This window comes from Wyeomyia smithii, chromosome 3 (assembly GCF_029784165.1).
Source record: "Wyeomyia smithii strain HCP4-BCI-WySm-NY-G18 chromosome 3, ASM2978416v1, whole genome shotgun sequence".
NCBI lineage: Eukaryota > Metazoa > Arthropoda > Insecta > Diptera > Culicidae > Wyeomyia > Wyeomyia smithii.
The window spans coordinates 193854537-193880674 of record NC_073696.1 but is presented as its reverse complement, the minus strand read 5'-3'; the positions used below and the strand labels follow the sequence as shown (position 1 = coordinate 193880674).

The 26138-nt window shown below is 38.1% G+C and overlaps 1 protein-coding gene across 2 annotated transcripts in view; it reads left to right on the top strand.

Moving 5' to 3' along the window:
• The first annotated feature begins 416 nt into the window (after nt 1-416).
• The window catches only part of LOC129733232 (uncharacterized), a 163337-nt gene continuing 137615 nt past the window's right edge, over nt 417-26138 (top strand). For both annotated transcript variants that reach the window (XM_055694907.1, XM_055694906.1), the window contains exon 1: nt 417-1321. The gene's annotated coding sequence lies outside the window, so the exon portion shown is untranslated. The remainder of the gene's footprint in view (nt 1322-26138) is intronic.

Here is a 26138-nt window from a genome sequence, read left to right as displayed (position 1 = left end):
GATTAAATTACGACGATAATCGTAATTTAATCAACATTCACCCGAATAAAAATCGCTCACTCAAATACATCGAATCAACAATGATAAATAAGCAAACTGTACAATCCAATGACCAGTGAATTTGTCTCTATACGAGCTTCCTGCAACGATGAACAATCAACGACGTTTGTGTCACGAATGAATACGGCTGGCACTTTCCGCTACCATCAGGCCTACCGATGGCGTTTGTTTATGTGAGAAAAATACATCTCGAGTGCCAACTTAAGCAGATTCGTACCAGGTTCTCTCACCAACCAACCGCACAAACCAATTCGTGAGTAAAACCGATATCGCGATATCTCACTGCTCTTGGTTAGGCCGTGTTGCGTTGGAAACACGATCACCGCCGGCATCAACTCACCAGTGTTCGCTGAACATGTGCCGCGGGTAGACCTCAATTACGCGATCGCGATCGCCGTATCTCGCGACTGGTAACCGGCCGTTTGAGTTTGCTTTATTTTTAGGTAGTAATTAAAGTGCAGGATAACTGTGGTGTCTATTTTTGGTGAAAATTCGTTCAAATCAATATTTTAAATGAACAGAAGATATACAATTGTATAGTTCGATCTTAGTGAGAAAATGTAATAAAATGTGATAGTAGAAGATAGGTGAATGGCAAACTAGCTATGAAGTGGCTTTAACTACATCAAAACAGTGCGGTGACAGTGCGCTGCTTACAAATTGATTACGCTTTCCTCTGTTCGCACACGTAGTGACATTCAGCAAGCGGTTTTCCAACGCTCGGATGTTTTTCATCTCGTGGCTATTACCGTTTCTGCTCTGTATTGCTGGCGATTCCAGTTACCGTCATCGCAGTCCGGTGCTGAAAAAAGTCCGGCAACGCATGGAAGAACAGTAAAGTGATTTTTGCCAGTAAGCGCACGGAAAATAGAAGAATCGAAACCGTTGAAACACGAGCCTGGAATTGCTTATAATTCATCATAACTGCTTGTGCCTGTGGAAGTTTTTTTTATCAAACATGGTGTGGAGTTATCTAACATATAAATGAATAAAGCGCAGACGTGGGCCAGATTTTCAGATTAATCTATTTAGTACGTGCAAATTCCCAGTAGAAACTTCGAATAGACTATACCAAGTCACTGACAGTTCGTCGCTGTGTTCGCGTTTAAGTCTCTTGTTTGTCGCTTTTTTGTTGGCGTACATTATACACATTGAGAGGAAAAGAAAACGCAGAAAATATTTAACGCTACCGCGCGTTATCAGTTCGTGGCACTCAAGAGGATACTATACAATTGCGAACATAAACAGCCGCTAAGCAAAGGTATGTAGTTCCGGTCCACAAAAAAAGCGATTACAACGTTTAAGTTGGTTAAACAACTCAAAGTGTCAGTTGTTCGTAGTAGCTACTTTGTTTTTATTTGTAACCTTCAATATGTTGCAACTCAACATTATTACATTTTCTGTCTAAATAATCCAGAATGTAAGAAATAATTGGTTTTACTGTTTTTGAAATTCAACTTTTCAAGATGGATATATAATTGACAATCTGGCTTTTTTGCGTTGTTTTAAAATTATAATGATATATTCAAATTAGTTAAACTATATTTCAAAATAAACACTTCTAATTTTGCAATGCATTTTAGAACGACCTAAAAGAAAAATAAAATACTAAAACGAGGTTATATTGATATCGTCCAAAGAAACTAATAATGAGGCAGGAACTAATTTTCCTTTTTTATAACTTATTAAGTTCCTATTTGGCAAATTTCGGTTGAACTAAGGCTGTTTATTTAGCCTTAATTGATCAACAATAATGTTTGTTGGATTAAATATAATATAATCAAACAGATCAAGCAAACAAATGTAACTACGATTGTGAAATTCAGCACAAGTGAAATCAGTATACTGAAAGGACAACAAAAATTTCAACTTCAAGCTATGCGAACGACTCAATTAATCGAACGAGCTTGAGCACTTGAACGCGTCTTACCGACGAAACTGACCGCTGTGTTTTAATCAGAAGATGAAGTCACTGTCGTGATGTAGGATGGTTTGAAGAAAGGGAATGTGTTGTCAAATTAACTGATAAAAATGCATTTTCAGATGCGGTAGGAGGAGAAAATTGTTTATGAAATCTCGCCGATTCTGACATAATTCAACGATGCTGTTTTGCAAAATTACATAAAATAAATAAATATTGAAAATAAATTACTTAAATATTTTAATAAACTCTGTGGAATTTTATAACGTTTTCAAATCAGTACAAATTATAAGATTCAAGGAAATATTCGATCTAGATTTTTGAAGATCGACAAAGTGTACATGTGCATGGTTATAGGGCTAATATATTATTGAATAATTTACCATCCTTAAAACATTGGTTCCAAGAGTCGATGATTTTTTCGTTAGCTACTCGTGCATAATCGAATTGGGCTTTGCTCCTTATGAACGAATTATTTGCAAAGTGAAGTGAAGTTTTGTTTTTTATGCAAAAGCCGTTGATCGCGTTTCACCCCCGTTTATAATGCCTTTGACAATATGCAAAGGAGAAAAAATTGAAAAAATAGTTAACGCATTGCTGCCAATCTGTCACCGTTTACTCTATATTTCCGACATCATACGTAACAGTGTTTAATGCATTCATTTAAAGAGCTTATTGTTTGGCAGCAAGTCATGCACGAACGCAGGGCACGATTTCTGAAGTTGAAAAGCGAATGGCCCAATGGATCTGGTAATTTAGTACGAAACATATCGCTCAACTATTGTGAGTGAATTATACAAGCAACATTGGAGATATGAAAAACAAGTAAAGTAGCTAACCTGTAAAACTATGGAATAAACGAAATCAAAGAACTTTTCTTTCTTCTTGGAAAGCTATAAGCTGGTCTTACGAACAACGTATAATTCAAAAACTCCCATCGAAATATAACCCACTAAGTATAGGGAAAAGGAATCAAGTAGTCAACAGCACACTACTGCGCGCACTTGTAACGGTTTAATTAGCGTCCAGTGCACCAGTAACAAACTTCACACTACAGACCAACATACCGCTACCGCCAAAACCCATTTCGACGCACACCGGAATCAATGTTTCGAGACGCGGTGGTACGTTTAAGAGGAGAGTAAACGCGATGAGGCTTATTTATTCGCTTCACGGTCCTTCTCATCCGCTCGCGGTCCTGAAGAAGATGCACCTCGCCAGCTGCTAAGCTTTATAATTTATTCATTAACGAGTGGCGATGATCATTGTGCCTGCCTAGGCATTAGACAAATATCCACTAGAGTTAGTCATTGTTTACGGTGTTTTGCACTACAACCAAAGTGGCCGCCGCCGTTTGGTCAAATCTTCCGTGAACAACTTCATTACGATGGTAACTTTGCAACCGAGTTGATCTGTTCATAACTGTGTGCGGTAACAAATCATCGCATCGACTCATTGCTCATTATCTGTCTGAACTTTAGGAGTTTCCTCAAACGGTAACAAGGGCAGATACGCAAATAATGAATCCATTCAGAGTATTTCAATGAAGTATCGATAGTTTACCGTTATCGAGGTCATTGGTTCAAGGAAAAAAAACCAATCGATGTAGTAGTAATATTTTTTAACCGAATTATAATCACACCTATGTTAACCAATCTTATACTCAACAACAATTTTGAAATCTCTATGTCAATGCACTAAAACAATTCAAACATGATTGCAAATCACCAGTGTGAATCTGATCTCACTGCCATCATAAAAAATTCATTAGTACACTTCTGATTTCATTGATATTTCTATGAAGCCCGAAAATATACCGTAGACTAGAAAAAACGCTTCATTTCCACCACACTGAAGCGAACTAATTAACTCGTCCGAACCGGTTTCTGAAGCGCGATAAATTTTGTCGCGGAATCGCTGTTCAATAAACGATACAATCAGTGACAGTGAGACAAGAAAAAAACAGCTACGGCTTTCGCTTTGGATTGACCCTATTCAAAGCCTTCAAACTCCAGGAATATCGGCTAGACTAACTAAATCAGTTTTATCGCGGAGATCATTTGATCATTGGCGAGTGAGTTTCACCGAAATTTGGAATCAAATTTTGGTGTTACTTCGAAATTTGGCTAAAACAGAGCTTTCATTTAAAGCCTAAAAAATATTTCTATAATTTCAATTACAAGAAAATAAATAAATTTACGCGAAACCTATGAATAATAAAGGGACGTTGTCCGACCTATATCATAAGTTTCTATCCGCAACCTCAGCCGTAGGAATTATTTAGAAACGTAGAAAATACTCTAAAGCTAAGATTCAGGTTTCTAATATATCAATAAATATGCACCAAGCGGATCGATTTTTTTCCGAAAATGTTTTGATGAAAGATTAAACATTAGATAAAAACACGACACGAGCCCACCAGAACCATAAATAAAAGTCATAAAAATTTCATTAGCACACTTTCGCTTTCATTGATAATTCTAGACTTACAAAAACGCTGCAATAAAACGAACTAATTAACTCCTTCGAACCGGTTTCTGACGCGTAAAACTTTTGTCGCGGGATCACTGTTCAATATACGATATAATCAGTGTGTTAGAAAAGATGAAAACAACAGCTACAGCTTCCGCTTTGGAGATTTATGTATACTAAACTACGCGTATACGCGGTATCAGATACCGCGTACAAATAATCTTCCAAATCGAGTAAAAAAAATCGCATTTAAAATAAATACACAAAAATAACCCACGTAAAAAAACCCAGTGTAGATTCTTCGGATACAAGCTGTTCGAATCGTAACAGTTTGTTTTGAACAATTGATGAAATCAAGTAAAGGCATCAGGTTTACATTAATTCGTTTGAACTGGTTTGTGGCACGTAATAAATTTTGTCGCGAAGCAATTGCGCGTTAGTCACGTAAATTTTCACAAGTAAAGACGCCTTATTTGAAAAGAAATAGTGTAAGTATACATAGACAATTTTCGCATTCCACACAGAATTCAATAACGACACCCTCTTTGGAGGAAGAAAGTATTAATGTAATTAAAAATATTTCACATTCTGAGCAGAATGCTAAAACGACACCCTCTCTCGAGGAAGAAAATACTGTTTTAAGTCAAAATATTTTTCCAAAAACTTCTTCGAACGGACAAAATAATGTGACTGAAATACTGGTATACTGCCAGAATTTCAACCGCATGAAAACTCCAACCAAAATTAAGGAAATTTTTCAGAATCTATTATCATCCACCTTCAAAGTAATACTAGGCACTGAAACTAGCTGGGACTAAAGCGTCAGAAGCGAAAAAATTTTTGGAAACAATTTCAATGTATTCCGGCACGACCGTAACTTACATACATCTCGAAAAGAGTCTGGAGGTGGAGTCCTCATAGCCATAAATGCAGAGTTTACTTCTGAAGAAATTAAAACAACCAAGCACAAAGAATTCAAGCATGTGTGCGCTAAAGCACTTATTGCGGGAGAAACACATATTTTTTTCTTATGTGTACTTCTCACCGGAACATGCCCACAAACAATCTTTTGAATTCATTCTTTTATTACAATCTTTCGTCGAAACTATTACATCAAGTATGAAACCAGAAGTAAAGCTACACATTAGGGTGCCAATCATTGTACGGAAAAAAGTGACCAGAAAATTTCAAAAAGAAACCCTATACAAAATGTTCACCTGCTCGAAAAAACACTCTGTGCAAAATTTCAGCTCAATCGGACTTAAAATGGGGTGGCGCAAAGCGATTGAAGTTTGGCCTTTTTGTAAACCGAAACTTTTCACAATATTATGAGCCACCCTATGCCGAATAAATGAACCACCCCAATGATATAATGTATTCGATGATAGTTATAGTGTATATTATTATACAGGCTATTTCGAGAGACTAGTGAGAAATTTCAAAAGATAAATTCTAAACATTTTGAACTCCGCCTTGCACAATTGAAAAAACAACTACACTCAAAATATTTTTCACATTATTGTTACGTGAAATTTCCTGTACTTATTCATTTTCTGTCATTTTGCATGATTTATGTGACAAACATAACATCTACGTGAAAATCACATGCATACTATGTTTTATCACGTAGTATCTACGTGAACTTGGCAACGTCAAACAGAATGTCATAGGACAGCGGTTCTAAATCTTTTTTTGTCCGCGTACCCCTTGGCAATATTTTTCATATCGATTATTCTTCCTGGCTTGGATTTTTCTTGCAGAGTGGGAGAGAGTAATGGTAGATCATGTTGTGGTAGTCTAGTTAAGGTTCGAAATTAAACTGTGGCTTGTTTGATTGGTACAGTAAGGTTTTAGGGGCTAGATTGACCAACAAATGAAGTATTATAGAAAAAAATTGCTTTGTCCGCCATTTCTGATTTTTCTTTCGCGTACCCCCTGAAGGCTTTCGAGTACCCCCAGGGGTACGCGTACCCCAGGTTGAGAACCGCTGTCATAGGAGAAGTATCGCGTGAACTCTCTATGTGAAAATACACAGAAATCAAAATGGCGAAGCTGTTGTCTAACTCAGTCTCTGACAATAAAATAGAATTTCTCGACGGCTTGCCAATAAGTGAGCTTTCGAAAAACCGTACGAATTTGACATCGAGCCTTGAGCTTACAGGTTTCACACAGAATTAGTTCAAAGGTCGAGGAGTTTCCTATACATAAACAGTTGCAGCTTACAATAGTTATCGCCGGCAAATGTCGTAATATTTGTCCGTTTTTATGTCGTTTGATTTATTTACGAATCGGCGATCTTGCATGGCCGTGCGATTTATCAAGCAACATATTTCTATAATTTCTAAAAATTATTTGCCGTCTCTAAAGAATTGGGGAAACAAAATTTGGAAATTTTACGTTGTATCAAACGTAGTAACTAGCAGATAATCGAATGCTTTAAATTTTACCGTTAGTTAAATTCTACGTGAAACTCACATAAAATGCATATGTCTGCTGTATAAGATTCATAGGATACATCATTCCACCAGATCATGATGAACTCAAATGACAATCAGGTAGAATCTACGTGAAAACGACAGTGGAAAATATTCACATAACTTTTCCGGTAATTATGACGTGAAAATTATTTTGAGTGTAAGTCCCAGAGAGTCGATTTTGCAAAAAAACCTAAATTAATCCACCTAGCGGTCAGACCCAGCCTTTCTCATTCAAACTTTTATTTGTAAAAATAAATTTACATGAACGCATCAATCCAATAAATGTAATAAATGTATATTTAGGTTCTAAAATATTGATGTTGTAATCTATACATATAAAAATGCAGTCCGGTCTGTCTGCCTGTCTGCTCCATATAGGCTCGAAAACTACCGAACCGATCGACGTGAAAATTTATATGTAGGGTTTTCTGGTGCCGATGAAGGTTCCTATGATAGTTTGAGACTCCTCCCTCTTTTGAAAGGGATTTCTGCACAACTCAAGAACAAACCAAGCAAGTGAAACCGAATTTGGTATGTGCATGTTTTAATGGGTAACAAACATGTTTTTAGTGGTAACAAATCTGTTCCATAATAAACCTCAGGCAACATTTCGAATTGTAAGATGGCAACTGGAAGATTCAGCAGGCAACATTTGTCGCTAAGCTCCTGAACAATGAAGTAGATTGTTCCAAACTACTATCTTCACTTGATTTTCGTGTTCCATCGCGTGCTTTAAGGACTTCTACTCTTCTCCAAACATGGTTTCATCGCACAGCGTTTGGATTGAATGCCCCTATGTCTTCGATGATACGTGCATTTACTTCTGCTGAAGATTTATTCGAATTTGGTGAGCGTTCCAGTTGTTTCTCCAGTCGAGTAACAAGATCTGCTTGTTTTACATTATGACGTTGACGATAGTGATATATTCATATTCATTAAGACTTTATGTTAGATGGATAAATAAAATAAAAAATAAATAAATAAATAGTATGCTGGGCTTTATTAAGCGGTTCAGCCACAATTTTCAAGACCCGTACACTATCGAACTATTGTTTATTTCATATGTTAGACCTGTTGTAGGACATTGTAATCTCATATGGAATCCTTATGCTGCCACACACGAAAACGTGTAGAATCAGCCCAAAAACAATTCCTTCTATACGCGCTTCGCAACTTAAATTGGACTGCATTTCTTCTGCCATCGTATGAAGCACGTTGCATACTCATTAATCTGCAAACACATAAACAACGCCGCGAATTTCTAATGTTATTCTTCGTCAATGACATTATCTCAAATCGTATAGACTCATCTGCATCACTATCACAACTCAGCTTTTATACATCTTTACGGTATCTTAGAACAAGAAAACTTTTTTCAGAAAAACAGTGCAGAACTAATTATACAAAAACTGGTCCCATAAGTCGAATGATGCGTCACTATAACCTACATTGTGAAACCATTGGCATAACAATGTCAAAAGAACAAATTAAAAACTGTCTGAAATACACTAGAAATAATGCTTGGCACGTAAGAAGAATATTGTAAAAGACTAGAAGTAACAACTGTAATGAAATATTGTATTTAGTCTACATTTGCTTGACGAAATAAATAAATAAATGAATAAATCGCTGTTTAATGTTTACAATCAGTATGCTAGAACAGACAGAAGAGAACTACGTCTTTCACAAAAATTGACCCTATTCAAATGTTTCCAGTGGAAAGCTGTATAAATCATTATAATTTCAGGGGTTTGATAAGGAATGTTGACAGAAAAGTATAGGCACCAGGTTTACAGTACACTAAGGTTTCTTTTTACGCGGATACCGGAATTTACGCGTTTTTTTAACGCTGATTTCGGAATTTACGCGGTTTTTTCACGTGGATGCCGGAATTTACGCGGTTTTTTTACGCGGATTTCGGAATTAACGTTGTTTTTTACACGGATTCCGCAATTTATGCGGTTTCTTTCAACGCGATACGTGTCCCCCGCGTAAAAAGCGAAATTAGTGTACATCTTCTACAGCCGCCAGTTGCTTTCAAGAACATCGAGCGATTATATTAAATTTTCGACTGCAGTATAGTTTCGAACCGAGATTTTTTTTAGGAAAAATCCAAAGTCTAATGATTAAGACGCCTTTTCACACATCTCCATTTAATATCTATAAATATTTATATACGGGTTTCAAATGGAAATGTCTTTATCGAATAGTAAAGCTTGCCACAAACTTGTGGTATAATAGTTGGCACACCTCTTCAATAAAAAAATGATGAAGAGTTGAGTTACGAATCAATTATTTTTGGTTTAGTTTCGCAGCACTCAAAAAATCGCCAGCTTGCTTTCATAGCTAAGAAAAGAATAATGTAGGGTAGAATAGTACGTGCCATATGCCGTTTTGAATACATGCATTGTTATTTTCACCTTTTTTCAAGTTATGTCATTACCCCAGTTTCTCAAGATACAAGGAGATTTTATTCCGTATGTCATACGAATGTACGAAACATGAATCTCATTTCGTGTTGGCAAATAACAGGAATTGACCGATGGAGCTCTCAGCCTTGCAACAAAATAACACGTTGTATCGTGTTGCAGCGGGAAAAGAAGACAATCAAATTCATTTCGAGTTACATTAAAGCAAATAACAGGAGGTGACTCTCAGCTAAACAACAAGTTATTACACCGTTGCGTGTTTCATATCGCAACTGTGCGACTGGGTGACAGCATAATCCATCGATATCCGCTCAGACACAATATAATCCCCTGCCTTGGCCGGTTTTAAAAAAACTCAACCGAGGGATAAGAATTTAAAATTGGACATCATTCATCTCCTGTTCCTACTTTAGATTTTAATTCTACTATCCTATTAATATTTCTTGAAGCCGTGATTCTACGTCGAAAGACAGACTAACAGTTATTAAATGTAATTACTACAAGCTGCATGAACATCAGACGAAAAGCACGTAAATTAATAGCTTTTTTCGGTTATCATAATATAATAAAATAAATTTAAATAAGTATAAAAACGCGGTTTAAGAACATCAGAACTATAAACGAAGACTTCTTTCAAGTTAATCAAGTCAAAATTCAAAACATTCGTTGACATCACCTAGTGTAAAATAGCTCCTATCGACAATTGAATACTTTACATACAAATGTTTGAGTTATGATTATCTGTATTTTTAACTCACATTACTTACTTACTTACTTAGATGGCCGTACGTCCTAAGACATGGCCTGCATAACGTGGTTCCGCCAATTTTCCTCGGTCCATGGCTGACTGCCTCCAGTTCCGCGGACACCCGGTACTCTGCAGATCGTGCTCAATCTGGTCCACCCATCTCGCTCGTTGCGCCCCTCGCCTTCTCGTTCCCGCCGGATTTGAAGCGAACACCAATTTTGCAGGGTAGCTATTCGGCGTCTCTCAGATGGTATCAAGGTACGATGCTACCCTAACAACCCAGTCGTCGTAGGTTCGAGTCTCGGTCTGGGAGAGACTGTTAGTGTCAGTAGGATCGTAGTGCTAGCCCCGCAGTTGTCCTGTACACTAACATTGTCCACGTCACATGCCTGTATAAAACGACCGGTCTTATTAGCGTTTTGTACAGGATACACTTGGTGCGAAGACTCAGATTATGCGACCGTAGTTTTTATGGAGCCCATAGTAGGCACGACTTCCATTGATAATACGTCTCCTTATCTCCCGGCTGGTTGTTCTCAGTTACTAGAAAGCCTCGTTGTTCTCAGTTACTAGAAAGCCGAGGTATACAAACTCGTCGACCACTTCGAACTCACCTCCGTCGATTGTTACCGTAATACCTAGGCGTGCCCTGTCGTGCTCGGACCCACCTGCAAGCATGTACTTAGTTTTTGACGTATTAATCTTCAGTCCGATCCTATCTGCTTCACGTTTCAGTCTGGTATACTGGTTTGCAAACGTCTCAAATTTTCTGCCGACAATATCCACGTCATCCGCAAAGCAAATAAATTGACCTGATCTGTTGAAAATCGTGCCCCACATGTCAAACCCCGCTCGTCTCATAACACCCTCTAGCGCGACGGTAAACAATAAGCAGGAAAGACCATCACCTTGTCGGTGCCCCCTGTGAGACTCGAATGGGTCCGACGTTCCACCCGAAATTCTCACACAACACTTCGCATCCTCCATCGTAGCCTTAATCAGTCTCGTCAGCTTCCCCCGAAAGCCGTTTTCGTCGAGAGTTTTCCATAGCTCCTGTCGTTTTATTGTACCGCATGCGGCTTCAAAATCGACGACTCACTAAACTCACGGCATTTTTGGAGGATCCACCGCAGTGTAAAGATTTGGTCAGTCGTAGCGTCCTTCCATGAAGCCGGCCTGGTAGCTTCCTACAAACCCGCTGGCTAATGGTGACAGGCGTTGGAAGATGACCTGGGAAAACACTTTGTAGGCGGCATTCAGGACTGTGATCGCTCGATAGTTCTCGCAGTCTAGTTTGTCGCCCTTCTTGTATATGGGGCAGATAATCCCTTCTTTCCACTCCTCCGGTAGCTGTTTCCCAGATCTCGACGATCAGTCGATGCAGCGAGCTAGCCAGTTTGTCGGGGCCCATCTTAATAAGCCCAGCTCCGATGCCGTCCTTCCCGGCCGCTTTGTTGTTTTTGAGCTGCCGGATCACATCCTTAACTTCGCTTATTGTTGGGGGTGGCACATCTTCGTCGTTCATTGCACCGACCACGTCTCCTCCGCTCCTGTTGTGGTCTTCTGCTTGCACAGCATTCAGGTGTTCATCGCTCCCACCTTTTGATCACCTCACGGTCATCCGTCAAAATGCCTCCATTCTTATCCCTACACATTTTGGCTCGTGGGACAAAGCCTCTGCGGGATGCGTTGAGTTTTTGGTAGAACTTTCATGTTTCGTGTGTGAGGTACAGCTGCTCGAGCTCTTCACATTCCTCCTCTTCCTGGCGACGCTTTTTTTCCTTGAAGAGTTGGACTTGCTGCCTCCATTTCAGTCTACATCGCTCCACTTTCTGACGGGTGACTCTACGCAACATTGTTGCCCGCGCTGCGTTCTTCTCGTTCAAAATCTGCCGACATTCTTCGTCAAACCACTCGTTACTTCGATTCGGTTACACGTGTCCCAGGACTTCCTCCGCAACACTGCTGATAGCTGTTTTCACGGCATTCCAGCGATCCCCTAGAGAAGCTTCTTTAAGCTCTCCCTCTTCTGGCAGTGAAGCTTCAAACAATGACGCGTACTGTGTTGCGATGTCGTGTTGCTTCAGTCGCGCGAGATTTTACCGTGATGGGCGACGGTACCGTATGGTATTCACAACGGATAGTTTTTGGCGTATCTTAACCATCACTAGGCAGTGACCCGAATCGATGTTAGCGCCTCGATGTGATCTGACGTCGATAATGTCCGAGAAGTGCCGACCATCTATCAAAACGTGGTCGATTTGTGTTTCTGTTCTATTCAGTGGCTATGCTGGAAGAAGGTGCTACGTAATCCCTGATGATGATCTTGACATCATGTTTTGGGCAGCGGTCATATTCACTCTCTAACTGCGCGTAGAATTCGTCCTTGTCGTCATCGATACTTCCGAGGTGTGGGATATGCACGTTAATAATAGTTATGTTGAAGAAACGGCCTTTGATCCTCAACCATCACATTATAGGGCTGATTGGCCACCACCCGATCACCCGCTTCTGCATCTCTCCCATCACTATAAAAGCTGTTCCCAGCTCATGTGTGCTTCCACAACTCTGGTAGATGGTGTGACCATCCTTGTACGTACGCACCATCGTCTCCTTCCAGCATACCTCCTGCAGCGCTACAATGTTGAACTTGCGGGTCTTCAATTTCTCGGGAAGCACGCGGGTACTTCCTAGGCAGTTGAGAGATCGGCAGTTCCATGTTCCAAGAATCCAATCGTTAGTCCGTTTCGTTGCCTAGGTCCTAGCCGATTGTTCTGGTCCGTAATTAACGTTATTGCGTTCTTTGCTGTTGTTTATAAAAGGTGCGGGCTTGCAAGGCCAGCGACCAGCCCATCGTTGTGCCATTGTTTAGAGTCCCGAGCATCATGTTTTGGGCTTCTGGATGGGAGGGCTCTTATACAAATCAAACACAAAGTTTAATGGTGGTTTGAAACTTCTCCGCACTCTGGAAAAAGAGGGTAGGCTTTGGCATTTGGATAAAACAAAAATTTTATTCAAAGACCAAGAAATAGGTCTATTATTTTAATGAAACGCCGTTTAAACTGCGAAAAAAAATCGAAAGTCAAAATTGTGTAATTAAATTTGATAACAAATGAAACAATTTACAATGTAATAAAAAGTATAGAATTGACAATGTTTATCAGGATGTCATGAGTACCACACAGGACTATAACACTGATTAACACAGATTTTTCCCTAGAGCTTGAACTGGAAAAAATGAAAGATTATAATAACTATGATTATAGTTTGTTTTACAATGAAGACAACTCTTTCAGAGACTCAAATGAGTTTTTCCAAAAGCCAACGTAGGAGCTATGAACCGAGGCGAGCAATTACTCAGCCGCAGTGCGTCAACTTCTGCTTGCACCACCAAAACTCACAATTAAAAAACTATAATCTTTTTAATGCAATTTTTTTTTACCTCCAACGAAATGTAGACTGATATTTAATGTAATGAAATGTGTTTGTTCAAGACATTGGATAATGATGCGGTATACTGCCGGTACCCGCATAACTGTCCCATACTGGTTTTGGTCACTTTTGAGTTATCATCGGGAATCGACTTAATTGTTATCATATTTTCTGGAAAAAAATTAAAATTGATACTTTTGTATGGAAAAACATGGAAAAAATACCAAGTTGTTTTTGTCCCATATTGAAAGTACCCGCATTACAGTCCCACTGCATAGTGGTACAAACTGCAAACATATAATTTTGCTCCAGATTAGTATATATCGGATTTTTTGGGCATGAAGAAGTTTGTCATTTAATTAACTAGACTAATGTTGTTTTTCTATAGTACAATTTACGTTGCCAATTATACTGCTGGTTGCTGGTTTAATTTATATGTGATGGGACAAAATATACGAGTACTTTTGAAATGTACCCGCATATTTTGTCCTATTTTGTCTTTTTTTTTTTTTCAAGTTATATAACGTAAAACCAATTCCATCGATGGTTTTATGTTCTCAACGATAAGCTTGTGATGCCATGAAACTGTTATGGTCATTGGTTCTGGATGTAATTGCTGGAAATCCGAAAATTAACGGATAATATTAAATCGCCGTTTTCTCTACATGTTGTTTTTCATTATCGGACAGTTATCCGGGTACCGGCAGTATAATAGGCTATGAACAGGTTCAATTGAACACTATAAAGTATAGTCGGCGTAATTAAGGTATTTAGATAATATTAAGAATGAAGTACGATGAGTAATTATTGGAAATTAATAAAAAGCAAAGCCTTGGTACTACATCCCGATTCGGAACCTTCTGTTTTATTATACACAGACTGCGCAGCCAACTGTTAAATGTAAAGAATAATTGCGGGGCTAGCGCCACGATCCTATTGACACTAACAATCTCTCCCGAGCCGAGACTCGAACCTACGACGACTTGCTTGCTAGCCCAGCATCGTATCTCGAAAGCTTGGAGGGCGTATTGAAAATTAATAGAAGTTCATAAATTTTTAGAGCACCAGAACGAAAAGAGAAATTTACAAATGATCAAATGACTTTTTGACGTAGGACTACGTCTAACCGCACTATATCGAGATACATTCCGCGAAAACTAAAACCAAGATGTAACGTCGGAATGAAAGATTTCAAACGGTTATACTGATGTAACCACATAATGAATCACAATAATCAATATGTCGTTGGATTGTTAAAATGATGAACAATTTTGTGATTCTTCCATTCTTATTATCACTTCATTGTTAAACAGTGAAAATTGAATAAAAGTTTCAAGGTCGAATTTTCACCAACAATGTACCAATCATATGCGAGCACGCCTGGCACAGACTTCATGAATAGACACCAACTGCCTGCTGTGATATTCTGTATACCAGTGGCAAAAAATATTTTGACTGAATCTCCCCGTCCCAATAGGTCAACTCATGTTAGCTTTCATGAGCCTAGACTATTTTGACGACTTGAAGGTAAAGCTTTTTCGAAGAGTTCGTAACCACCTCCACTATCAGACAGTACACTAAGGTCGCTTTTTACGCGGGTTGTTTTACGCGGCTTTTTTTACGCGGATTCCAGAATTTACGCGGATTCCGAAACTTACGCGTTTTTTTTTTCACGCGGATTCCAGAATTTAAGCGGTTTTTAACGCGGATTCTGGAATTTATGCGGTATTTTTTTTGCGCGGATTTCGGTTTCCCTTCTATCGGAATGCAGAATTAACGCTGGTTTTTTTACGCGGATTCCGGAATTCACGCGTTTTTTTTTACGCGGTTTTTTTACGCGGCACGTATCCCCCGCGTAAAAAGCGACTTTAGTGTATTACGTTCTGCTGTTAACAAATATGTTAATGGTAATAAAACTGATGTCTTGAAGGAGAATATGATGGCACAGGCAACAGTACTGCACCGAGCAATGTATGAAGAGAGCGCTGGTTACTCGTCGTCTATCAGTGCAGAAAAACTCGATATTCATTTTTGAGCAGTCAAGCCAAGGGAAAACTACATTGCCGCTGTTGACGCACAGTGGAGCGTGGAACACCATCGAATTGCCGTTTGAATTGTCCTCTTCTTCTTCTTCTTCTTCTTGTTTCGTATAGCAGCAAATAACAGAATTCAATATGATTTTTCGGGTGCCGCAAAATACGTTGCGCCGCCGGGAACAACAAAATGCGTTGTTTATTTTTGAACTCTGCACTCTGCTTTTTCCTGATTTATTTAAATAACTGAATATAGGGTATTTAAAAGACACCAGAAAACCAAAATGCTCCGTACAGATCTTTGAATAGGTAGTTAAACGAGCTGTACTGATGATTATATTTTACTAGCTAAATGAATTTAGTCCAATATAACAATACTAGTTGCATCCCGCGGTGGCGGTATAGAGGAAAACCAAATTCATTTCATCTTGATATTAGAGCTCCGACATTAGTATTTGTATTTTTCAATTGAAAATTTTTTTGAATTTTGCATTTGCAATAAAATATAACTTCCCATAACTTGTAATTGAACAACGCTATGCAAACATTAATTGCTGAGGCTAATGTTGGGCATCACTCTAGCCCAGTTTATTTTCGAAGATAACAGACAAATAACTTTCAAATATGGTATCTTCGTTGTTCTTTGGTATCTTGAAACTGATCAAATTTCTGATTGATTGATTCTGTATACTGATAAAATGTTTTAATTGACCTGAATTGAATGCTAATATGTTCATAAAATTCAGTGTCAATTTCAAATTTTCTGTGTAAATTTTCTATCAAAACTGTAATTCGTTATCGATATTCTTTCCACGAGCTTGTAATTGCAGGAAAAAAAAATTATGTGACATCTTTGCCGCTTTGTGATCGGTGAGTGAGCCAACTTCAACAAGACAAATAGATATAGAGGGAATTTTAATTTCTACTAAATCGTACCCAATTAAATATTGTATAGAAGGTTGCCTTTTCGCGTATCAAAGAAAATTCGCTGTATTATAATGAAAGGTATTCATCAATGGTCCAGAAACCAAAATTAGGGGGAAACTCTAGAGCTTTATAACAATATTTTAGAGAAAAACTTTCTTCTACAAAGTTGTTACATATGATAAAGCGCTTATTGAAAATGTATCAAGAATAAGGGGGACCAAAATTTTCGATGGTATCAAGTATCTAACTTTTTTATTTTTGTAGATAGAAAACCTTGTTCTACAATTTTATAGCTCCGATAAGTTTAAGTAACTTTGTAAAAAAAATTTTTCTCTAAAACATTGCTATAGAGCTCTTAACCCAAATTTCCCCCTAGTTTTGGTTTCTGGACCATTGTGAATGTTAGAGAGAATATTTTTTTCTTCTAAGATAGAGTGCTGCAAAGTAATGATCAAAATACAGACCCCGTTCGATTTTGGCAACACGCCAGAATTTTTTCTGTTGCCAAAATCGAATCATTCCAATAATGAACGGTTCTTTTTTCATGACTTTTTTGATTTTTCAAATGATCAAAGACGACCTTAACAGTAGAAATGGCCACCAATGAACTAGTTTTAGTTCCGAGTCGTTTAAGGTGTCGCTTGATGAATTTGGGCTGACGACCTAGATACTTGATAATACCACCCGAACCAAAATACCTTCCTTTTGGAAGATGTTGAGCTTTAATTTGTTAAAATAAATCAAGCAAACTACAAAAGTAAAACGAGCTCAAATCAAACATAGCTTCAAAATAAAAATATAAAATTATTGTAGTCCTACGTCAACTATGCGGTCGTGTCTTGGATACCACCCTGCTACAATTTTTTCGAGTAAAAGGCTGCTTAATCATGTGTTAGAGTTTGAAATTTGTATAAGAAATTTTTATAATCAAATACACAATTTATGATCAAAAAATTACATAGGTTAGTATGGGCTTAGAATAATCGTGATTCATTTTGATTGATTTGATATTTTTTCAAAGAGAATACAACGAGAAACTTAGCGAACTTCTTCTAAATTTTAATTTTGAACCCAGGTCACCAGCGTGGTTGGTGGAGATGTTAACAACTACGCTAAGCCCTCCACCAGAGTTGTATGTGTTAATATTAAGTCGTCACATTCTAAACCATTCACTACTTCTTCCGGAGTGCCGCAAGGAAGCAATCTGGGCCCAATTTTGCTCTCACTCTTCATCAACGACGTTGCTGCTAAATTAACTACATGAAAATTTTCACATCGTCCACAAAGAAGAGCCAGAGGAGTCGGTATAGCCAGTATGATGCGATCAGGCGATGCGACGAGGATGCAGATCTGTTGTACTTCAACGAACCCATCAACACGTTTTGGCATCGCTAAAGATAATTGTCGTTTTGTTAATCGTAATTTTGAATAATTGTTCGTTTCATTGTTCAGAACAATGCAAAGCATAACGCACGATTGCATCATAAATTCTGCAACGTTAACCGGTAGCTATCATAAAACGTACATTGATTCCTCTGATTTTTTGCACCCAAACAGCCTCCACACTGAACCAAACCAACTTCCTCCCATGCGCTGATAGCCCCTCTCGAACCATCGATTGCATACACGTAAGCTTCAAAGGTGAATAGAAATGAGAAAATGCCGTGCAACGGTTCCAGATGTTCTACTTTCATTAACGCCATCTGCAGAATACAGCGCTCCACTCTGACAAAGTAGCTGAGCAGTTGTAATAATTGAAGATGTGCAGTAGACTTCCAGCTTTTTTTTTGTTTTAAAGTGGTACAAAAAGGGGATGAGAGCTCACAAAATATAACAAAAAAATTACTTGGTTTGTATTTATAGCAATTGCATTAATGCAATCAGGATCTCAATACACATGTATATACAATATGGGAAAGTGTGATTTTTGGCGGGAGTTTATTGGGAACAAAACATGCGCTGCAGTATGTACGGTCGGGACTGAGGAGTGCGAAATTCCTAACGGCACAGAAATGTTGAAACCAACGGGCGATCTGTGAAAGTGTAAAATTTCGAGCTATCACAACTGTTTGCCATTTCGTCCGAGCAGGTTTTCTTGTGAGAACAAACACCGATTGCATTCGTACCGAATCAGCAAAGAGATCTGATCGCTTGTTTTGATACGCATATTATGCTAATGGCAGGTTTCGGTTTTGTTTTCCAACCCGACATCAATTAAAATGTATTTTGACTGAATGGTTAACTATCTTGTACGCTTTCCTAGTTCTTCTTGCTATACCAACCACTAGCTAATGCAATTGGATCAGTCAACAGTGCTGCACACTACTGACACTGGCATCACTGGTCACTGGCATGCCATTCGACATCAGCTGGAAAGTCCATTCATTTCCGTCCCTGCGGGATGCACTGTAGGGTAACCAACAGCGATAAATGTAATGCTCAATGGATATTGTTCTTCACAGTAGTGGCAACTTTACGCTCTGTGAGTAAATCTCTAATTTTTGTGGCGATGCCACTACGCTACAGTTTCGCTTTTACCAAGTTCGCGGTATATGCAAATTTAACCGCGCATTTGCATAGCTAACCGATTTAATCTCGGAACTACTTGTTACTAATTTAGCGCTGGTAAAACAGACCTGTTAAACTATGATTGTGGGTTTCGCCAAATCGTTAACCTGCAGGTGAAAACTACAAAGCAGAAAACACCCAAACAGGAGCCTCTTATTAATGGGTTTAAAGATTAAAGTTCGTGGAAACTGCTTATGGGGTGTTTTAAGTTTGAATAATAACAATATCCAATAACCTTTACGATTTTACGTGAAAATTTCAATTAGAACTATCGACTTATTCGTTCATCAATAGCTTCAAAAATTAGAAACTTTCTCGACAAATAATAAAGGGAAAAAATCTAAAAGAAGATAAGGAACAAAGTTTGGAAGAAATAACAAGAAAAGTCGTGGAAACTAGTGGTGAAAGATGTGATTTTTTGTTAAAATCATTTTTCATTGTTAAAATCATTTTCATATGAAAAAAAAACTATACCTCATAAAAGTATCAGCCAATAACCTTGTAATTAATTTAGCACTTGCAGCTCTTGGATAAAACTCATTTAACTCAATTATCATCAAACCATAATTTGGTACTAATAAGCACGTTCAAAAAATCCTCTACTCAATTTAATTGACTCGATCATCACATTTTATTGAAGCTGGGAATTTTTTTTTTTGCTCAAACCGTGAAAAGTATTTATGTATTATGTATTTGACAGATGTAATTATTTTCATCGCATGCTCAATTAACCGCTGCTTGCTGCCTCGTAAAACCCAGCCTGTCGAAAGTGCAAACTGCGCCCACTATTTAGTCACTTCTTCACCTCTAAGGATGGTAGCGCGATTTTGTCATGATACAATAACTTTTACTTCCATCATCTTCAAGTTACCGATGGAAAACGATGCAATAAAAAAAACGTTGAACATTCGTTTTAGCAAGAGGAGCTGGCATTGAAGAAAAGCGTCTGACTACTTACTCAAGTTACCTTTCATCGGATTTATGCAAAGCTCTACTGGTGATTGCCTGCAACAGTGCAATCATTTACGAAAGAATTTAACGGATGAATGCAAGGTAGATGCAGGTTAAAATAATAATTGCATAGTAGGAAATTGACAAATCATCATTGTGCTATTATTGTGGGCCAGTGCAGCGCTCAGGGCAAATAAATCATCCGTGGAGAAGCAAACCGACAAATGTTAGGCAAATTTCGCATGTTCATCGGTTATTAAGATTAGCAATGGTGCTCCGACATGAATACGATTTTATGCTGGAAACTTTGCTTTGTGGGGTGTTTGAATGAGTGGAAATGGTATTTCAACGCCTATTAAACTACTCCGAATGTAACTTCATTGAGCATGAGGCTAAAACTCGTGAAACAAAGCATTTAGTCACTACTATACGAGGTGTGTGAGTATATCAATGCAGGATATGGAAGGTCTATTACTCAAAGCTATTGGCTTTGAATTTTTAAGCGTTTTATTTTTTTAGTGAACTCGTCATGAAGTTTCAGTTGAACAATATCAAGCATATAATTTTTTTAAATTATGTTGTAGTAATAATCCAAATCATACCTTCAACTATACACCAGATGATAATTTCAATGCCAAAGTGAAGTTGACGGAAAGCCCGATTTTCGGAGCCCAACCCTCCTTCATTGTCTAACTTTTTTATAGACAGAAGGAGCAACGACTTTAGATAACTGCATCAAATTACGCAATTTTTGTCGAAACAAAAGGTAAACTGTTCTCCGGATAAACACTATCGACAGCAATGGGAGTCTTACCTGTGAGCGCTCTTCTTCAAGCTATTATCGCTCATCTGGAAACATCTGCCTCTAAAGCGGGCTTTGATACAGTTTTCGTCTTGATCGCTAGCATAGTGCATGGTGTTCAGCCGCCGTTCGCTCATCATCGAAAATCGTTTTTAAAGAGTTCACTAGCCCTCAGATTATCGCGCAAGAATAAAAAACAAATCTCGGCCCCGAAAGGGAACACCGAACCAAACAATCAACCTGCAAACACCGAATCGCACCCCACATCCGCCCGAATGAGATCATCTAATGAGCTTCGAACCAGCTGTTAATTATTGGTGAATTTGAATTTCTCGACCCCTTTCCTCATTACCATCGGAAGGTGTGAAGGCACGTGAACACGTTTTTCACCCACGTCGGGGCATTTTGGTTTGTTTGGGCTTATCCGATGAGGAAAATGGTATCATCTTATTGGAAGGGGAATTTGTGTACATAAGCGCATAAAAGCTTCAAAGAAGCCATGGTGGCATTTTTGCAGGTTCTGCGGAACTTGCTTCATTAAGAATCCGGAACAAATGAATTAGCTCTATCTTGAAGTGGGTTTGACCTGAGAGGTTTGACATAGGAAACATGTGAGTCAAAATAAAGGTTTTGTGCTTTTAGAAAAACATATTAGAAAATTATCCCGTCAGTCATCGAATTATCCAGTCAGTCGTCGGAGCTTTCTTAGGAATTCGTGCCATTATTTTCTGCGCACACATCTGGTCCACCTCAGCGGCTAGTTTGTTCCAATTTCTCGCTATTTCTGCAACATCCCGCTCCTATATTCATCTCATCACGCTAATCACAATCGCTCCTATGGAGTAGTGAAGGGTAAAAGTGAGCACGGGATAAAAGTACGAATTGGCCTTTTCGAAGCATACGAGCAAGATAAACTGGCAACATTGTATGAATTTGCATAAGTACATAAGTGATTAATAATAATAAGTGATGAATTTATAACTGACCTTATAAATTAATCACTTATGTAAACACATAAGATTTCGTTTAAATGGTGCGAAGCTATGAAGAAAGTTGTGTTTTGAGCTGTTTTGATTTATTTTCTTAGTTCAGGGAACTTGACCTATTCGAAAAGTACAGAAACTCAAAAACAACAGAACCCAAAAAACTCTTGTAATTGTGATTTGTACGGTGAATTTGTTTTGCCAAAAAAATTTTGATGTTTGCCAAAAAAATCAAACCAGTTGGAAGACTCATTGTAAGGCAAAAGTATGCATAAACCGCGGGAAAAAAGTACGCACTAAGTGCCATTAACCGTAATGAAAAAATGTGTTTAATAACGAGGTTTTTGTACAGAAATTACTCAAGAATAACTAGTGATATACGGATATGCTCCGAAACTGAGGAATATTATGGTTTTATGATTTTTTATAATGAAATCTTACAACCATTCTAATGGTTTTGTTTATATTCTTTCAAAATGGTCCTTCCGGAATAGATTGGAGCTTCTAGAAGCCATAAAAACAATGAAAAAACAATGCCTAATAGGGTAAAAGCACCGGTTTTGGCCATAGTAGGTTATTGATGAGAGATATTTGGCCTGCTTTCTTCGAAAAGTATGTTATTGAATCAGTTCAACGTGGAAATCGGATAAACTCGTCTTTATTTTTCACTAACATTAAAGTTAAATAGTAAAATTAAGTTATTTTGTTGATATATTTTCCAACTAAAAAACTTCTCTAATGTCTCATTTTGGCCATAGCATTTCTTAATTGGCCACTCGCGGCTCCTATTTTAGCCAATTCGCGAAGAAGTTGAATTCACACGGATTTATTTTATAATTTGACTTTACCATGTAGATATATTTTATCAGCAGAAAATCCTCTTTATTTAACTAACTAAAAGGCCAGTATATCTATTATTCAAAATAAATAAGAATATTATATTCACACATAGCTAGCAGTGCAAAGTACTTCGAGCTAGAATTTTATTTGAATTGAGTAGGATATTTAATAACACTGCCATCACATCATTGATCTATGGCAATTTTTCTTCTGTCACTCATCTCTATCAATAAGCTTCCGCTCTTTGCTTTTTTCACATAGAAACTTATTCGTATTATTTACCAACTATATAACTAGTCCGAAGCGTTAGTTTTGGTAGATGCAATAATCTGAACGAATAGAGAACGGATATATTATGCGGAACGGATACATTATACGGAACAGATATATTATATCAAATAGCGGTGCTGTAGTTATACAATCTTTCTTGTCCAAAACCAGTTTTGTGTTTTCACGAACCTCATGCGATATCTTATGACAGCCCGAAAATCTTCGTACTTTTCATGTTTTGCATTAATGTTTATACGCTACCATGGATTTGTTTACATATGGCCAGTATCAGGATTATGAATTATAGAATTGCTTTGATATGTGGTCAAGAATGGATCATTGATAGTTTTTGAAAGCTTTTGTTATTTTTGATATTGCAGAGAAAAATCATACCGTAATGCCTATTTTTTTATCCATGTGCTGTATAATTAAGTTATGCCTGATGCTGGTAACAAAATTTGCTAACGAAACGTACAAACTTAAACAATATTATACTCTATCAAAAATAGCTTGCAAATTACCTAAACGTTAGACTGTACAGTGAATCTGGGAGAGTTTAATTAGTTCCTTTATCAAAAGTAAAATACGCATATTTGTTTGCTACAGTAAGTTATGTATTTATCGAATAACATCAGCAGTTTCAATAGAAGACTTCGGAATAGGAGTAATTCAAAATACTTCTTCACAATTATCAATTTTATTCTATCATGGGGGTTTCTATAAATCAACCTAAGATGGTCAAATACCCCCCATTATGTGTATTTCCGTAGTCGAGATGATGTCCAGAGACTGGATAACGACCCCAGACACCATTTTGGATTCCAAGAGGCGACTTCTGGTTGCTGGAAAACAACAAAATGTGGCCAAATACCAGATAATATGGGTCCAGGTATGGATGTGGTCCTCGAGGTTCTGTGGTTAGCGATGTCGGTCGGCTATCTCTCCCACGCACGGTTATGATGTCAGATTCCCGATCAGGTCGAGGAGCTTTTCGAGCTGGAAATTTTCACGTCTCAGCACTGCGGCACCGTGTATCGTTGTACTTATCCTACAATAAGCAAAATGTGCCAAAAACAATATCGATAACGAATCCTCTCAACTAATCTAGTTTATCGAGACCGCTATTAGCCCTCCAGGCTAGCGTGCGATATTGTTATGGGTATTTTCGGAATCGGGATGATGCTCTGACACCAATAAATGACCCCAAACACCATTTTGGATTCCAAGATGTTGACTTCCGGTTTCTAGGAAACAACCCAAAATGGTCGACTCCCAAATATGTGTATTTCTGGAAATAAAATGACGCCCTGAGACCGGAAATCGACTTCAGACGGCATTTTCAAATTCTAGATGGTGACTTCCGGTTCGTCTGGTGTCGTGTTTAGGTCTCTTGGCATCATTCCGATTCCGAAAGTTTTTATATGAGATGGTATTTATTCAGTTTTGGATGCTTCCCAGAGCCCGGAAGATCGCTTATGGAGTTGATTTCTGATGTCTGCGCATCATCCCGACCCCTGAAATACACATATTGGTATTCGGCCATTTTGGGTTGTGTTCCGAAAACCAGTAGTCACCATCTTGGAATTCAAGATGGCTTCTGGGATCGTTTTCAGGTCTCTTGGCATCATTCCGTTTCCGAAATAACTCATATGGGGTGGTATTTGCTCAATTTTTATTGATTACCGCTAACCATCTTTAATTTGAAAATAGCGTCTGAAATTGATTTTTGATCTCAGAGCATCAATTCGATTCCCGAAATACCCATATTGGGTGGTATTCAACCATTCATGGTTGTTTTGAAGTAGAATACTCCTCTCAGGAAGTTCGGCTACATAGGAATGTGAAATGAAAATCTAAAACGGATAAAGTGAAAAATATGTCCAATTTCAAATGCTAATAAATCGGTTAGTATTCGATGGATTTCCTTCGTTCGTGCAGCAATAGATTGGAAAATCTTCTAAGATTCTTCCCAAAAGAAGATAATTGTAATTTTACTATTCACACTATTGTACTATTGAAAATAGTCAAGCCTTGTCAAAATGAAAAATTCGACCTCTGATTGGTCGTTATATGATTGCTTCCCAAGCACGGTCGACAATATCATATACCTTGCAATTGAAAACATGCCATTTGGCCTATATAAGAGCCTGTTTCAGCTGAAGCCGCTCATAATAGTTATAGACAACGACAACAGCAGTCGTCCTCCCTTAGCAGCAGCACTAGCAGTGCAGTGGATACCAGCGATGGCGGAAAGCGGCCACAACTGTGGCGTAGCAATGGATAGCGCACCAATTGCAGCGGATCCAAGCAACTACAGCAGCTGGGCCAGCTGATGCAGGGACAGCGGATACGAATGGCAGCGTATAGCGGCCACAACTGTGGCATGACTATGGATAGCGCACTAGTTGCAGCGGATCTCAGCATCGATAGCGGCTGATGCAGTGAGGCACTTTAGTGAAATGCAGTCTCTGTGCGATAGTGGGCACTAGTAAATTCATTCAATGAAAAGTTGACTCATTTTGACAACACGTGAGCCGTCTAGTTTTGAGTGTTATATTAGCATTTCACTGTTTACTTTATCACAACGAATGCTTTGTTCATACTCTCAGTGATAACGCAAAGATGTAATCGGCATCTTATCCGATACTAAATCGAACAACAAATTGTCCTTTTCAGGATGAAATAAAAACCTGATGATCAAAGCATTAATGTTTTCTCTTGAGTTAATTAACATTTTTAAATTTGTGAAAGTTATAAATTTTACTTTATTTTCGTGTCTTAGAACGTACTGAATTATCTTCTCCTTCAGTCATGAGCACGACATCCGAAAAAAATTCATCTCAAAATTTAAAAATTGTCAAGCCCCAACCACGACAAGCAACTTACTATATTATTTAAAATGATCAATCCTTGTTGAAGCGTAAAACTCGATTGATCTGATTAGTCAACGATTATTTACTAGAAAAAATGACTGAAACGCAAGCAGCCGGGTTATCTTTCTTGTAAAAGTACTCTACTTCAACCTTGTGGTCGTGGCTTTGCACACAACCCTCCTGTTTTTTTTTCGGAAGCCGGAAGCCGCTATTTTGGAATCTAATATGGCGTCTGGAGTCGTTTTCGGATCTCTGTGGATCATCTCGATTCCGAAAATAAAATTTAATAATATGTTTCAATGGCCTCTCGAAGCCCCAGTGAAATCTATTCCAAAAGGTCCATTTTCGGGAC